Raw genomic sequence first — 16,716 nt, forward strand, 5'->3', positions numbered from 1 at the left:
TTCTTGGCATGTAGGGCCGCTAACATTCATATTGTGTGCATAGATCGCCGCCTAGTGTTGGGTCCGGATGATTGCACCTTGTTGTCCTGGAAGAGTCTTTGAAGTATCACGAGATAGGGGGCTCCTCCCCTTGACTACAGTGTGCATGGGCATCATCTCCATCCTCGGATTGTTTTTCGCCATTGTGGCAGGGATGGATTCCAATACAATACTTGATGACCATGCTTAGAAATAATTCTGCCTGCTACAGCTGCGACAGGCACCGGGGAGGATGGGCGGGCGATATGAATGTTAGCGGCTCTACATGCCAGGAACAGATGCATACTGGTAAGTAGCATATTCCGTTCAAGGCATGTGGGCCGCTAAATTCATATCTTGTGCATAGAATAATGCAAATGCTACTTACCAGTATGCATCTGTTCTTGGCATGTAGGGCTGCTGACATTCATATCTGTGCATAGATCGCCGCCTAGTGTTGGGTCCGGATGATTGCACATTGTTGTCCTGGAAGAGTCTTCGAAGTATCACGAGATAGGTGGCTCCTCCCCTGGACTACAGTGCGCATGGGCATCGCCTCCATCCCCAGATTGTTTTTAGCCATTGTGGCCGAGATGGAGTGAACTATGTGAGTGATGACCATGCTATGAGCATATATCTGAATTCTGCAGCTGCTACAGGCGCCGGGGAGGAGGGCGGGCGATATGAATGTCAGCAGCCCTACATGCCAAGAACAGATGCATACTGGTAAGTAGCATTTGCAGTTCGAGGCATGTGGGCTGCTGAATTCATATCTGTGCATAGAATACATAGCAGTCCCCCTCTTATTGGCGGGCGCCCGTGCCAGCTGCAGCAGTCTGGAAAAGTGTCTTGAGAACAGCCTGGCCCACAGCTGCCTGCTGTTTAGAGTGCACGTCTACACAGTAATGTTTAGTAAAAGTATGTGTGGTAGACCATGTGGCTGCTCTACATATATCCTCTAAGGGAATGTTCCCAAGGAAAGCCATAGAGGCCCCCAACTTTCTGGTGGAGTGGGCTCTTGGTGGAATTGTAAGAGTGCGTTTAGCCTTAGCGTAACAGATCTGTATACATTTCACAATCCACCTAGCAATACCAGCCTTGGAAATAGCGTTACCCCTTGTGGTGTGATGCAAAGGCAATGAAAAGCTGCTTAGTCTTTCTGAAATCCCTGGTCCTGTCAATGTAATACATTAGGGCCCTTTTAACATCAAGGGTGTGGAGCATCCGCTCCGCCAGCGACTCAGGATTTTGAAAGAACACCAGCAACTCGATTGTCTGGTTTATGTGGAATTGAGACACAACCTTAGGTAGAAATTTAGGGTTAGTGCGGAGCACCACCCTGTTAGCATGGACTTGGAAAAAGGGCTCTTGGATGGTGAGGGCCTGCAACTCGCTAACCCTCCGTAGCGATGTAATTGCTACTAAGAAAGCCACTTTCCAAGTCAGAAACTGAAGCTCACAAGAGTGCAGTGGCTCGAAAGGAGGACCCATCAGCCTTGTAAGAACCACATTGAGGTTCCATTCTGGAGCTGGTGGTGTCCGTGGCGGAATGACCCTTTTGAGTCCTTCCAGAAACGCCTTGATAGCAGGCACCTTGAAAAGTGAAAGGTGTTGCCTATTCTGGAGGTATGCGGCCATTGCAGACAGGTGAATGCGGATGGAAGTATACGCCAGATTGCATTGGTACAGATGGAACAGGTAACAAATGATGTTCTGAATGGAAGCATCCAGCGGGTTAATGTCGTGGTTCGCACAATAAATGACAAACCGCTTCCATTTAGCCGCATAACATGCTCTAGTAGTGGGCTTTCTTGCCTCCCGAATGATGTTCATGCAATCCGGGGGAAGATTGAGGTAGCCAAACTCTAGGACTTCAGGAGCCAGATCGCCAGGTTGAGCTGTTGCGGATCTGGGTGCTGAATGTCGCCATGGCTCTGCGTCAGAAGGCTGGGCGTGAGATGAAGCCTTTGATGCGGTACCACGGAAAGTTCCAGAAACGTGGTGTACCATGGTTGGCGAGCCCACGTTGGAGCAACCAGGATGAGAGTCATCGAGTGCTGCCTGAGCTTGCGCGCCACCAGCGGTATCAGAGGTGCTGGGGGAAAAGCGTACGCAAATCTGCCTGACCAGTTCATCCATATCGCATTGCCCTGCGATTGCGGGTGTGGGAACCTGGCGGCGAAGCTTTGGCATTTTGCGTTCTCCTTTGTGGCGAACAGGTCTATCTCTGGATGACCCCACCTTAGGAAGTACGGTTGGAGTACTGATGGATGTATCTCCCACTCGTGCATTTGGTGGCTGTGCCTGCTGAGCAGGTCCGCCATCTGATTGTCCTTGCCTGGGAGATGTTCTGCCATTAGGAAAATGTTCCTTTGAATGGCCCACTTCCACATGCTCTGAGCCAGATGAGACAGCTGCGGAGAGTGTGTGCCCCCCTGTTTCTGAATGTAGTACATGGCCGTCATGTTGTCCGTCCGGATCAACACGACCTTGTTGCACAGATGTACTTTGAATGCCTTTAAGGCCATGAAGATTGCCATCAGTTCCAATACATTGATGTGCATCTTCCTTTGCTGTAGTGTCCATAGTCCCTGCACTGTGTAGTGGAGTACATGCGCTCCCCATCCCTGGAGAGAAGCGTCAGTCATCAGGATAATCTGTGGCACAGGCTCTTGGAACGGTCGGCCCTTGCAAAGGTTTTGTGGATTCCACCAATGCAGAGAGTTGTACGCCCGACCGCTCACCAACACTAGGTCTGTTAGTTGCCCGTGAGCCTGAGTCCACTGACGTGCTAAGCACTCCTGAAGCGGACGCATATGTAACCTCGCGTGCGGGACAATGGAGATGCAGGAGGCCATCATGCCTATCAACTGCATGAACACCTTCGCTGGAAGCGAGTGCTGAGGTCTGAATCGTTGGATCAGGGTCTGAATACTGGCGACCCTCACTGAATTTGGCTGCGCAGTGGCCGCCAGAGTGTTTATTGTCGCGCCCAGATACTGCCGTATGTGGGCGGGCTGGAGATGGGATTTCGGGTAATTCAGTGAGAATCCCAGATCGTGTAGGAGATGAATGGTGCGGGACACGTGGTCGGCGCACTGTTGTTCCGACTTTGCCTGAATGAGCCAGTCGTCCAGATAGGGGTAGACGTGGATGTTTTGACGTCTTAGATGCGCCGCCACGGTCGCCCGGCACTTGGTAAAGACCCTGGGCGCCGTGGTGACACCAAAAGGCAGAACCCTGAACTGGTAATGCTGGTCTTGAATGGTGAACCTTAGGTACTTCCTGTGTGAAGGATGCAGGGGAATGTGAAAGTATGCATCCTTGAGATCCAGTCTAGCCAGGAAGTCCCCCTGCCGAAGCAGAGGGAGAACCTGCTGCAAGGTGAGTATATGGAAGTGTTCTGAAAGAATGTACCAGTTGAGGGGCCTGAGGTCCAAGATGGGCCTGAGGGATCCGTCCTTCTTGGGGATCAGAAAGTACAGAGAGTACACCCCTGTTCCCCTTTCCTGCAGAGGAACGAGCTCTATTGCCCCTTTTTGCAGCATGACTTGGACTTCTTGCTGCAACAAGTGCAAGTGCTCGCCGGACATAGGACGGTTTCTTGGAGGTATGTTTGGAGGAGTGGAAGTGAGTTCCAGACAGTAATCGTACTGGATAAGAGATTTGACCCACCTGTCCGTGGTGATGGATTTCCACGCGGGCAGGAACTGCTGGAGTCTCCCCCCGACCGGTGTTGAGTGGTCGGGGGCAGCGACAAGGCGTCACTGTTTGTTGGCGGTGGAGGACCTGGAGTTGTTATTTCCACGTCCTCTGCCTTTGATGTTGTTGCCCCTGTAACCACCTCTACCCTTGTTGGTGTATGAGGATTGGGTGTTGCTCTTATAGTATTGCGTGGATTGCGATGCCTGACCCCTTGAGGTGCCTCTGTTATTGGAGCAGCGAAAGGAACCACTCCGAAACTGCTGGGACTGTAGGGCACCCATAGATTTAGCAGTGTCAGTGTCTTTCTTCATCTTTTCAAGGGTTGCATCCACTACTGGTCCAAACAGGTGGTCTGGATTAACTGTTTGGTTTAGGATGGTAGTTTGTATGTCTGGTTTAAAGCCTGATATTCTAAGCCATGCATGCCTCCGCAGGAACACGCTAGTGTTTATAGCCCTGGAGGCAGTATCAGCCACGTCCAGTGCGCACTTAATGGAAGCATTGGTGATAAGCTTCCCTTCCTGAATTAACATCTCAGCTCCCTCCTTGTACTGATCAGGTAAGTGCTGTAGAAGTGTTTCTAGGGTGTCATAGTGCGCCCTATCGTAGCGTGCAAGTAGGGCCTGCGTGTTTGAAATGCGCCAAATATTAGCTGCCTGCTCAGCAATACGCTTCCCTGAGGCTTCAAAGACCTTCGATTCTTTGTCTGGGGGAGGAGCATCACCCGTGGTCTGTGAGTTCGCCCGCTTACGTGCGTTGGAGACAACCAAAGAGTCCAGTGGCAACTGTCCCTTGATGTACGTCGGGTCAGTGGGCGTCGCTTTATATTTTTTATCAATACGAGGATTGATGACTCTTGCCCGGGTGGGCTCCTTGAAAACCTCAGGCACATGCTTTATCACCCCCTTGAGCATTGGCAATGTCTTGACAGTCTTTTCAGCCACTGAGAAAGTATCAAACAGAAAATCGACATCCACAGGGTCCGCATGGAGGTCGACATCATGGTTGGCCGCAGCTCTCTCAATTAGAGCGTTGAAGGCTGCAGAGTCCTCTGTTGGGGAAGTTTTTGCAGCAAAAAGCTGCGGCTCGTGTCCTGACTGAGGGTCCTCAGGGTCGCCTCCAGCAGACCATGGCTCATTGACCTCTTCTGGATCCGAGTAGGCTGGATAATTGTACTCCTCCTCCTCATCCCCGTCACCCTCCCCAGCGTTAAGAGTGAGTGGGGGAGAGCTCCAAACCTTGTGGAGATGTAGGCTCCATAGGGGCAGAAGCGCCCGCAGAGTCCAACTTCCTTTTGAGTGGAATATGAAAATGCTCCAACACAGGCTCCGGGGTGATCTTCCTTTTAAGGAGAGAGAGCTTGCCAGTGTTGGCGTCGATGACAACTTCCCGACGCTCCTCCTCTGACAGTGGCTGGTGCCGCGGCTTCGGCACCACCAAGGATGCCTTCGGCGTCGAAACCTGCTTCAAGGGCACCCCGGCCCCATGTTTTGGTGCAAAAGCTTTCGGCACCGTCTTGGGCGGCAGCGTGTAGTGAATCGGCGTCTGCGCCTTCGCCGGTTTCTGTGGAGGCTTCGGCGCCACATCCTTCGGCTCGAGAGCCCCTGCTTCCTCCCGAATACGCTGAAGGGACTCCGTGACCTTCTTGGTAAAGGAGGGGGAGGGCTGGACCGGCTCGAGTGATTCCTCCGAGTCCGGAGTCGGGTCGGCGACTAAAGGCGTAGTCTTCGGAGCCGACACAGCACCACCCTTGGCTTTGTCGACCGGGAGCGGTGCAGTCAGAGACTTTGGGTCGTCCTGACGCTTTTTGGAGGTCTTCTTAGGGTCACCGACCTTCTTGGCGTCGACGCGGCACTTCAGAGCGTCGACTAGCTTCGGCGCCGACGCAGCCGCGTCGGGCGTTTTTGCATTCGGCTTCGACACGGGGGTCTTCGGGTCGACCATTTGGCCGTTAGCGTCGGAGACGCGGAAAAAAGGGAACTGACGTCATCACGCCGGCGTGGGCCTGATATGGGGTCGGTGACGTCAGACGAAGTCGCGCGCGATGCCGTGCTCCTGTGACGTCGCCCACGTCGGCGTGCTACGAAGAAAATTTCCGAACGTTGCTGACGCAAGGGGGATATTCACAAGGTGAGGAATCCACACGGCAGATGTATCTATCAGAAGTCACTGTTTGGTATTTGCTGAGGACATGGTGCTATTATTTCCACGTCCTCTGCCTTTGGTGCTGTTACCACGGTATCCACCTCTATTTTTTTTGTTAAAGGTGGTCTGTGCACCACCTTTATTGTATTGTGTTTGCTGAGATGTTTGCCCCCTTGACGGCCCTCTACTACCTGAGCGACGAAAAGAACCCCCTCTGAACTGTTGAGACTGCAAGGCCCCCATAGACTTAGCCGTCTCGGTGTCCTTGATTTTTTCAAGAATCGTGTCAACGTCAGGCTCAAACAAGAAATCTGGGTTAACGGGGTGATTGAGCAAACTTGTTTGCATTTCTGGCTTAAATCCTGAAATTCGTAACCATGCCTGCCTCCTTAGCATTACACTAGTGTTAATGGCCCTGGCTGCAGTGTCTACTGAATCTAGGGCACACTTGATAGAAGCGTTTGATATCCGTTTCCCTTCCTGAATCAACATTTCTGCCCCCTCTCTATATGCATCGGGCAAGTGTTGCAACAATTGCTCTAGTGTATCGTAGTGAGCCCTATCGTATCTAGCCAGTAGAGCTTGTGTATTGGCTATTCTCCAAATATTCGCTGCCTGCGCAGCAACCCGCTTTCCAGAGGCTACTAATACTTTAGATTCTTTGTCTGGGGAGGAGCATCAACACTTGTTAGTGAGTTCGCCCTCTTCCGGGCATTGGAGACCAACAAAGAGTCCAATGGCAATTGACCCCTTATATACGTAGGGTCCACAGGAGCAGGCCTGTATTTCTTTTCAATGCGTGGGTTCACCACCTTTGCTCTGGTTGTGTCCTTGAAAATGTCATTGGCGTGCTTAAGGACACCCTTAAGCATCGGCAGCGTCTTCACTGATCTGTCCGACGTAGAGAAGGTATCAAACAGAAAGTCCTCCTCAACTGGGTCTGCATGCATGACCACATCGCGGTTCAACGCTGCCCTTTCAATTAGAGCGTTGAACGCCGCAGTATCCTCTGCGTGGGCTGTCTTTACTTGGTAACACTGGGTGTCCGCCGTGCCTTGATCGTTGAGCACATCCTGCGAGTCATCCTGATTAGAGTCATCAGGATAGTTGAACTGCTCGTCATTTTGGTCATCCCCCCCACCTTTTTCTTTGCGTGTGGGGAATGTGCAAAGGCTTGTCCATAAGGCCCTACGGACTCTAAAAGAACCGGCGAGGAAGCAGAGTCTCTTTTCCTTTTAAGTGGAATTTGATAGGATTCCATTGGCTTCTCGGGCAAGATCATCCGCTTGAAAAGGGTGAGTCTTCCGGTTGCAGAGTCAATGTATAACTTCTTTGAGCTTTCAGAAGAAGGTTGACTGGAACCGACGCCTTCAGGAGTGGCGGTCGGCCCCTTAAGTTTTGACACCATTTTCCCAGGGTCGGTGCCCTGTGCTGGCTTAGACGTTTTAGGTTGTGCGGTCCGAGGCAGTCCAAAAACTAGAGGTGGAGGCCCCGATGGCTGTTTGACTTTTTTCACCACCATCGCCAACTTTGAGCCAGTCGTTGCGCTGGGATTCCCAAAATGGCCGCGGCTTGATGCGTCACGTTCCAACGCGGCCATTTTGTGCTTGTCTTCGAGAACCTTCACCAGCATCAACTTGTAAGCATTCGGACTGAGGGGTGGCTGCGACTCAAGTCAGTCTTCAGTGTCCACGCCCCCGGGGGCAGCCGTAGATGATGTCGCTCTGTCTCGTTTGGCCTTTGGCACCTTCTTGGATGTACCGATCTTCCGGTTGGCACCCGATTGTGACCCCGAAGGGACAATGACACTCCGAGCCTTCTTAGGATCCGATGGAACGAGGCTTTGCGAAACGAATTCTGGTTTGACAAGTTTCGGTTTCGATTTGTCTTTAGTAAGTTTCGGTTTCGTTTTCGAAGGCGTACCCACCGAAGGCTCGGAAATATTCTTAGCCGGGCGAAATTGCGGGGCTGTAGAATGACCCCCGAAGCTTCGGTTGGGTCGTGCTCATCGCTGGAGCCGCCCTCTGTGGCTCCAATGGCAATTCCGTCGTCTATTACCTAGACGGCTTCATCGACTTCGATGTTCTCATCGTCTACCTCTTCTCCGTAGTATGATTCTTGACAGGAGGCCGGGTCGGAGAAGTGCTCTGGTTCCTCCTCTTGGACGTCCTCGTCGTCCCCAGCCTCGAAGATATCCTCCACATCAGACGCCCTCCACGCCAGTAGTCTCGCCTCACGTCGAAGAGCGAGCGCCTCTTCCGACCTAAATTTCGAACAGGCCAAGCAACTCTCCTCGTCGTGGTCTGAAGACAGACATCTGTTGCACACAGGGTGCACGTCTGAGAGAGGGTACTTCGTGTTACAGACTGGGCAACATTTAAACGGGGCCTGGAATTCCATCGTCGATGTCAATCTTCGGTCGGGCCTAAAAAGCTGGGAGCACACGTGCTCAAGTATCCGGGAAACCGGATAAGTTAACTCAGAACCGAACGAAGTACAATACCGACGCTTAAAGAGGCCTTCTGGCCTGAAGAAAACAAGTTTTTCCTATAGGTTCCGAACGAGAGTCACGGAACACATCCGAACCCAATGGCGGAAAAAAAACATCGGAGGATGGAGATGATGCCCATGCGCACTGTAGTCCAGGGGAGGAGCCCCCTATCTCGTGATACTTCAAAGACTCTTCCAGGACAACAAGGTGCAATCATCCGGACCCAACACTAGGCGGCGATCTATGCACAAGATATGAATTTAGCGGCCCACATGCCTCGAACACATATATACAAATATGCATGCAGTGAAATGTACAGTGTCACCCATCGAATAGGCAAATAGCATATGGGTTACATCTTAATGGCTCGAGCACCACTTAGCCTGGACCTGTTGACATGTTCTGTTCAACAGAGGGTGAAATTGTGGAAATGAGCAGAGGTAGTATTCTCGAGGTGCACCTGGGACTCCTCACGTGTATGTTTCAATGCTGTGTCTTTCAGAGCTCGGCGCTGTGTTGGTATACGTGTGTTTGTGTTCCGCTTTTGTGTGTATGCCTTAATTTCAGTGGCGCTAATTTCCGTAATTAAATTATAAATTGTTATTCCACGAGGCAATGTTTGCCACAACAAGCTACGGTACATCTGACCTTAAAGCTAGAAGCGCAGACATGTTATCTGATCCTCTGACAAGTGTGTTTAATGAAAAAGCAAAGGAGAAAAGTATGTTTGCAGTTTTATTTTGCCGGGTTAATTTCTTTCAACCCGTATGTTGACCTCCAAAGCTGCGTTTCATTTCTCTTCTTACAAGTCCACCCACAAGTCCCCCGAGGCTCCACCCGCTCTGACTGGTCTGGGTGCTGCTGCATGTTTAAGTCAACCATGCGAGGCCTACTGGCGATGACTTTCCTAAATGTATCATAAGCGCGCGCCTCGCGGCAGAAGGGGGAGGTGGGTGGCTGCGAGATTCACTTGCCGGAGCATGCGACCATATGGTGGCACGCGCTCCAGCAAGTGGATCGCCACACGTGCACGCATTGCCGTTAAAGGCAATGGAACATGCGCACGTGTTTGGCTGAAAAGCTGAAGCGATCACAATAGGTCTTTTTGCCTATGCAGCACATGCACGCTGCATAGGCGAGACCTAAAAAGGAAGTCCATGCGTGTGTATCTAATTAAGATAGAACTGGAACATATACAGGTCCTGGGGAGGTGGGTGGTTATGTGAGACTCTGCAGCTCAACATGCCAAGAACAGATGCATACTGGTAAGTAGCATTTTCCGTTCGAGGCATACGAGCTGCAAATCTCACACTGAGCATCAATTATACAGCAGTGTCCCCCGAGCGATGGTCACCTGTATCTTTTGCAGTAGTTTGAAAGAGTTTTGAGGACAGCTGGGTCTACAGCAGCTTGCTGCTTGGCTAGCACATCATCACAATAGTGTTTAGTGAAGGTATGTGTGGTAGACCATGTTGCTGCCTTGCATAGGTCTTCTAGGGGAATGTTCCCTAAGAAAGCGATAGAGGCTCCTAGTTTGCGTATGAAGTACGCTCTAGGAGGAATTGTTAATGTAAGTTTTGCTTTTTGATAGCATATTTGTATGCATTTTACAATCAACCTTGAAATTCCAGCTTTAGAGATGGGGTTGCCTTTATGTGGTGGCGAGAAAGCTACAAACAATTGTTTTGTTTTTCGAAAGGATTTGGTCCTGTCATGTAATAGAGAAGGGCTCTCTTCACGTCTAGGATGTGTAGAGCTCTTTCTGCTACAAAGTCTGGGTTTTGAGAAAACAGTGGCAACTCTACTGATTGGTTTAGATGAAATGGAGTAATGACTTTAGGAAGGAATTTTGGATTTGTTCTTAGAACCACTTTGTTACTGTATAATTGTAAAAATGGTTTTTCTATAGTGAAAGCTTGAACCTCACACACTCTCCTGAGAGAGGTAATAGCATTATAGCCCCTCTGCTAAGCAAACTTCTAAAGATGCTCTGGCGATTTATAAGAAAGCTATCATCACTCAAAAAAACACATTCTTTACTGGTCAAATTGAACAAGCCCAGAACTGAGCAAGGATGTTATTCCAGGTCGTGAATTCTCTCTCTACTCCTCCCACTGGCTCTGCAACTGAGCATTCTCAGGAATTCTGTAACTCGTTGGCCAATTTCTTCACCACCAAGGTCATGGATATTTATTCAATTTTCCGACAGGTACCGGCGGAAGTTAGGTGATCCATCCTTCCACTTGGCTGTGACCCATCCTTTTTCTGGTTTCAAGCCAGTGACAGAAGATCAGGTCAGCATACTAGCTGCCAAGATCAAATCAGGCTCTCCGCTTGATCCATGCCCTCCTGATATAATGAATCAACTCTACAATACCATCTCTCAGCCGCTCACCGCCATTTGTAATGCCATCTTTAAAACAGGCGTCTACCCGGAGATCTGGAAGAAGGCCATTGTTAAACCTTTGCTTAAAAAGCCTTCCTTAGACCCCACTGTTACGGCCAATTACAGACCCATTGCTTGCCTGCCCTTTCCCGCTAAAATCGTAGATGCCATCATGACCCAGCAGCTTTCAGAGTTCATTGAACAACACAAACTACTGGATGATACGCAGTTCGGTTTCCGGAGGGGACACGGAACCGAAACAGCGCTGATAAAGGCCTCCGATGAAATCAGAAACATCTTGGATTCGGGAGGAGCAGCAGTGCTCATTCTGTTGGATCTCTCGGCGGCCTTTGACACGGTCGACCATACCATCTTGGTCGACCGTGTCACAGCCCTGGGGATTAACAATCTGGCCAAAGATCTTATAGCTTCTTTTTTAGCTAACCGCATACAGGCAGTTAAACTGGGCAATTATTCATCGACTTCCAAACTGCCATGCGGGGTCCCCCAAGGATCGTCGTTAAGCCCTGCGCTTTTTAACATTTATGTTGCAGGGTCATAAAATCTCACGGGATGCGCCTAACTACCTACGCTGATGACACCCAACTTGTGTTGGCGGTGCATAAGAACGGCCCAATGGTGGCAGCTAATTTTCAAGAGGGGATATTGGAGGTACAAGCTTGGATGCACAGTAATTGCCTAAAACTGAATGCGGAGAAAACGGAGGTTATGACCTTTGGTAACATCTCTCCTGAATGGTCCCCGATTTGGTGGCCTACTCAGATGGGTCCGCCGCCGGTCCCAGTTGTAAAGGTCAGGAAGGTTGTTTCAGTTGCCTTTTTCACGTTGAAAAAGATAAAAAAGCTGCTACCGTACTTACCAGCATCACTGTACTGATTACCACCTTGTTGTTTTCCAAGCTTGATTACGGAAATGCCCTCTTTTTTAACACGCATAAATATATTCTGAACAAGCTTCAATCCGTTCAAAATATGGCAGCCAGAATCCTCCTCAACATTCCAAGGCGCCAGTCCACCTCGGCAGCTATACGCCATCTTCATTGGCTAAGAGTGGAGAGCAGGATTACATTTAAGGCATTATGTATTGCCTATAAGGCCATACATCATACCGGCCCGAAATTTTTAAGACAGGCATTTCAGCCATACACCCCTACAAGGAACCTAAGATCAGCAGCCAGTTGTCTACTAGCTGTTCCCCGAACAAGAACCGCCACCTGGGGAGACAGACGCTTCTTGGTAGCAACTCCTAGACTGTGGAACTCTCTACCCTCACATATCAAAACTGCTCCTACTCTCATTTGTTTTCGTAGGGCATTGAAGACTTGGCTCTTCAACCAATAGGTTTGTGCTTACCACTGTATCTTAAAGCATCATACTGCGCCTAAACACCCTTGGGTAGTAGCTGCGCATTAAAAATTCCATAAATAAATAAACAATAAGGGAAGATGTTTTTCATGTGAGGAAATGCAGTTCACATTTGTGTAAAGGTTTCAAAGGGAGTCCCATGAGCCTGGTAAGAACAATGTTTAGGTTCCACACGGAAGAGGGTAGTAACCTAGAAGGAATGATTCTTTTTAATCCTTCCGTAAATGCTTTAATTGCAGGTACTCTAAATAATGAAAGATGTCTATTTTGTAGGTACGCAGCAATGGCTGCAAGTTGTAGCTGTATAGATGAATATGCTAGATTACATCTTTGTGAGTGTAGAAGGTAGCAGATGATATTCTGGATGGAAGCATCCAGGGGATCAATTTGATTATTGGTGCAGTAAATGGCAAATCTTTTCCATTTTGGCGCATGGCAAGCTCTACATAGTAGTAGGTCTTCTGGCTTCCTTAATGATATTCATACAGTCTGGTGGTAGGTTAAGGTAACCAAACTCTAAGACTTCAGGAGCCAGATCGCCAGATTCAGATGACTTGGAACTGGATGTCTGATGTCTCCATGGTTCTGCGTTAGCATGGTTGGTGTTAAACAGTCTTTGGTGTGGAACTAGAGAGAGTTGTAGCAGCATTGTGAACCACGGTTGGCATGCCCATGTGGGAGCTACCAAGTTCATTTTGAGAGACAGTTGACTTAGCTTGCGGACTACTAGTGGTATTAGTGGGAGTGGCGGAAAAGCATACGCTAATCTGCCTGACCAGTTCATCCATATTGCATCGCCCTTGGACAGCGGGTGTGGAAACCTGTTGGCGAAGGTTGGGCATTTTGCGTTTTCATGTGTGGCGAACAGATCTATGTCTGGGTGACCCCACTTGTGAAAGAATGGTAGAAAAACTTGTGGATGTAGTTCCCATTCGTGAATCTGTTGTGTCTGTCGACTTAACAGATCTGCAATCTGATTGTGAAACCCTGGAAGGTGTTCCGCTAACAGACATATGTTTTTTGGAATGGCCCACCTCCAAATGTTCTGTGCAAGCTGGGACAATTGCAGAGAATGTGTGCCTCCTTGTTTTTGAATGTAGTTCATACCTGTCATGTTATCCGTCCGGATCAAGACGGCTTTCTTCTGTACATGTACTTGGAAGGACTGGAGTGCTAGGAATATTGCTAGCAGCTCTAGGTGATTGATGTGGAGCACTTTTTAATGAGTGGTCCATCTTCCCAGAGTTGTATGGTGTAGGAGACAGGCTCCCCATCCTGTCAGGGGAATACTATCTGTGAAACAGCCTCGAGGAACTGCCGCCCTCTGGACACGTTTTTCTTGTTCCACCACTGCAGAGAGCGATGTGTGCGGCTGCCTACCAACACCAGATCTGTAAGTTGTCCTTGAGCCTGGTTCCACTGATGTGCTAGACATTCCTGCAATGGGTGCATTTGCAGTCTTGCATATGGTACAATAAAAATGCAAGATGCCAACATGCCTATTAGTTGCATGAACACTCTGGCAGGAAGAGAGTTTTGGTTTTGAAACCTTGTGACTGAGGCTTGAATGCTCTGTATCCTAGGCGGGACTGGGATAAGTTAGAGCTGTAGACGTGTTTATTGTAGCCCCTAGGTATTAATGTACATGAGAGGGCTGGAGATGCAACTTGGTGTAGTTGATTGTGAACCCTAAGTCGTGCAATGTTTGAATCGTTTGAGAGGTGTGTTGGACACACTGATAGAATGACTTGGCTTTTATGAACCAATCGCCGAGGTATGAGAAGACATGGATGTGTTGCCTTCTGAGAAGTGTGTTCTTGAGATCTAGTGTAGTAAGGAAATCACCTTGTTGCAACAATGGGAGAACCTGTTGTAAAGTGATCATATGAAAATGATCTGAGTGTATATACAGATTGAGGGACCCGAGGTCGAGAATTGGTCTTAGTGTCCTGTCCTTCTTGGGTATTAGGAAATACAGCGAGTAAACCCCTGTCCCTTGATGTTGTAATGGAACTATTTATATTGCGTCCTTTTGAAGCAATGATAGAACCTCTTGTTTGAGCAGCGCAAGATGTTCTGTAGACATTGGACGCTGTTTGGTTGATATATGTGGAGGGATAGCTGTAAGTTCTAGGCAGAATTATATTGTTATTGAAGTTATATTGGTCAGGTAGATGGTGTAAGAGTGTTTCTAGCTGATCAGAATGAGCGTGTCGTATCTTCCGAGGAGGGCTTGTATATTAGCTATGCGTCATGTGTTACTTGTTTGGGCAGCTATTCTCTTGCCTGAAGCGTCTATCATCTTTGACTTTATCTGAGGGTGGCGCTTCACCTGATGTTTGGGAGTTTGCTCTTTTCCTAGCGTTGGAAACGACCAGTGAATCTAAAGGTAGCTGTCCCTTAATGTATGCAGGATCCCCAGGAGCAGGCCTACATTTCTTTTCTATTCTGGGGTTTATTTTCCTAGTACATACAGGATCTTTAAACACTTCAGGTGCATGCTTAATGACCCCTTTGATCATAGGTAATAGTTGCACTGACTTTTGGGATTGTTCAAAAGTGTAAAGGAGAAAATCATCTTCTGCCTCATCTGAGTGCATTGTGACCCCATGATGGATGGCAGTTCTATTGAGTAAGTGTCCAAACCAAATATCTTCTGGAGGAGATGGTTTGGATGGGTATGTATATGGGTCAGGGATATCTGGTACATCCGGTGTGACATCTGGTGGGATTGGGTACTCTCAGTCAGGTGGATCTGTTAGTTAGTTAATAGGTTCATTTGGGTCATTCCCTTCCCCCATAATATCGTCATTATTTTGAGGAGGCGTATGTCGTGGTGAAAAATGAGTAGGAGAATTTTGAGTAGGTGAAGGAAGGAGGAGGAGGGAGGTATAGGAAAAGAAGGGCGCATAAGTGATGTGGCAGAGTCCTTCAGAGGCAGTGGAGGTGCAGTATACAACTTCCTCTTTCTGTATGGCACAGTAGAAAAATGTCCTGTCTTTGGGTCAATATAAACCTTTTTCTGCCTAGGTTCAGGGTGAAAAAGCTCTTTTTCAAGAACGGCTTTCGGTGCTGATTTTTTTGGTTCCGAGCGTGGTTGTCTCTTTTCATGGTCCTTAGCCTTAGGAGTCGTGACAGAGTCCTTTGGAGTAGATCTTGGCTCCAAAGAGCTTGGCTTTGAAGCCAGAGCGGTTTTTGTCGGCTTGGAAGTGTCGGAAGCAGGCTTTATTATGTTCAGAGCTGGTTTGTCTTTCGGAGTCGATGGTTTCGGAGTAGTTTTCGGAACCGGGACTTCTTTCGGTTTCGCTGGTGGTATGGGCCCATGCGGTTTGCTCAGTTCGGAGCTGCCGGAAGGCTTTTGTATTTTCTTCAGAGCCGAGCTGAAGTAGTTTTTCGGCCGCGACTGGGCTCCGGAGGCGGAGTGTTGACCTTTGCCTTCGATTTGGGTATTGGTATTGGGGCAGGGGCAGTAGTACTCATGCGGAGTCATCTGCCCCAGATCAGATTTCGAGATCTTCGGAATCTTCCTCTGGGACATCTTGACCCTCGAAGATGACCTCTGGTTCCGAAGCAGATCTCTGCATGATTTGTCGACGAGCCCTCCGATCTTGAATAGTCTTCTTGGATCTTAAGGATGCGCAGGCTGGACAGCTGGACTCATCGTGTTCTGGTGATAAGCACAGTTTACAGTTCTTGTTATGGTCACTGTGCGGGAATTTTGCTCCACACTGGGGGCATTTCTTGAACGGCGTCCTTTCATGAGCTGTAGGCCTCACGGCGTGGATAGGCCCAACGGCACAAGTCAACTACCCGAATCAAACTCATGAGGTTGAGTCTATGGTTCTTGATGTCGAAAGATGTTTAGATGAGTTTAAGCAAGTTTTAGATTTGATTTCGAACTGGAGTGTAAAAGTTACATCTGAACCCAGTGGCGTAAAAAAACAATCTAAGGATGGAGTTGATGCCCATGCGCACTATCATCCAAGGGAGGAGTCACCTATTTCTGGACTACAAAGACTTCTTCCAAGACGAGAAAAACATGCAATCATCCGAGCCCAACACCAGGTGGCGATCTAATGCTCAGTGTGAGATTTGCAGCTCTTATGCCTCGAACACAGGATTATGGTCTTAGGAAAGACCTGGATCGCTTCAGGGGGCCAATTTAGGACTGAAACAGGTCGATCTTTTTTGTAAAGTAGAAGCATAAAATAGCGTTATATGTCCTCATATTTAATCATACCCTCACCACCCTTTCAATAAAGTGCAACTACAACCATGGGTAGGTGACAGATTTTGTATCTTGATCCTTTCCCTTTGAACTATAGCCAGCCCTTGTAGCGCACTTTCCTCAGTGCGCTACAAGGGCTGGCCTACTACTAGATGATTCACTGTCGAGCTCACGATGGCCAATGATTAAGAACGACATCCAGGGACTGTGTGAGGACAGCCCATATATTTTTATAATATACCCTTTAGGTCCTGTCTACAGAAATTGGGTATGTAAAAACATCCTTGACTGGAAAGTTACCCCAAAATCGGACATGGGGCTCTTAAATACAGCAACCTCAAAAGGGCACGTTTACTTC

At 48.7% G+C, this 16,716-nt stretch overlaps 1 protein-coding gene across 1 annotated transcript in view; it reads right to left on the bottom strand.

Moving 5' to 3' along the window:
• The window catches only part of PIWIL1 (piwi like RNA-mediated gene silencing 1), a 1,696,151-nt gene that overhangs the window by 1,268,874 nt on the left and 410,561 nt on the right, over nucleotides 1-16,716 (bottom strand). The gene's annotated exons all lie outside the window — the stretch shown is intronic.

Source organism: Lissotriton vulgaris, chromosome 11, assembly GCF_964263255.1.
Source record: "Lissotriton vulgaris chromosome 11, aLisVul1.2, whole genome shotgun sequence".
Taxonomy (NCBI): Eukaryota; Metazoa; Chordata; class Amphibia; order Caudata; family Salamandridae; genus Lissotriton; species Lissotriton vulgaris.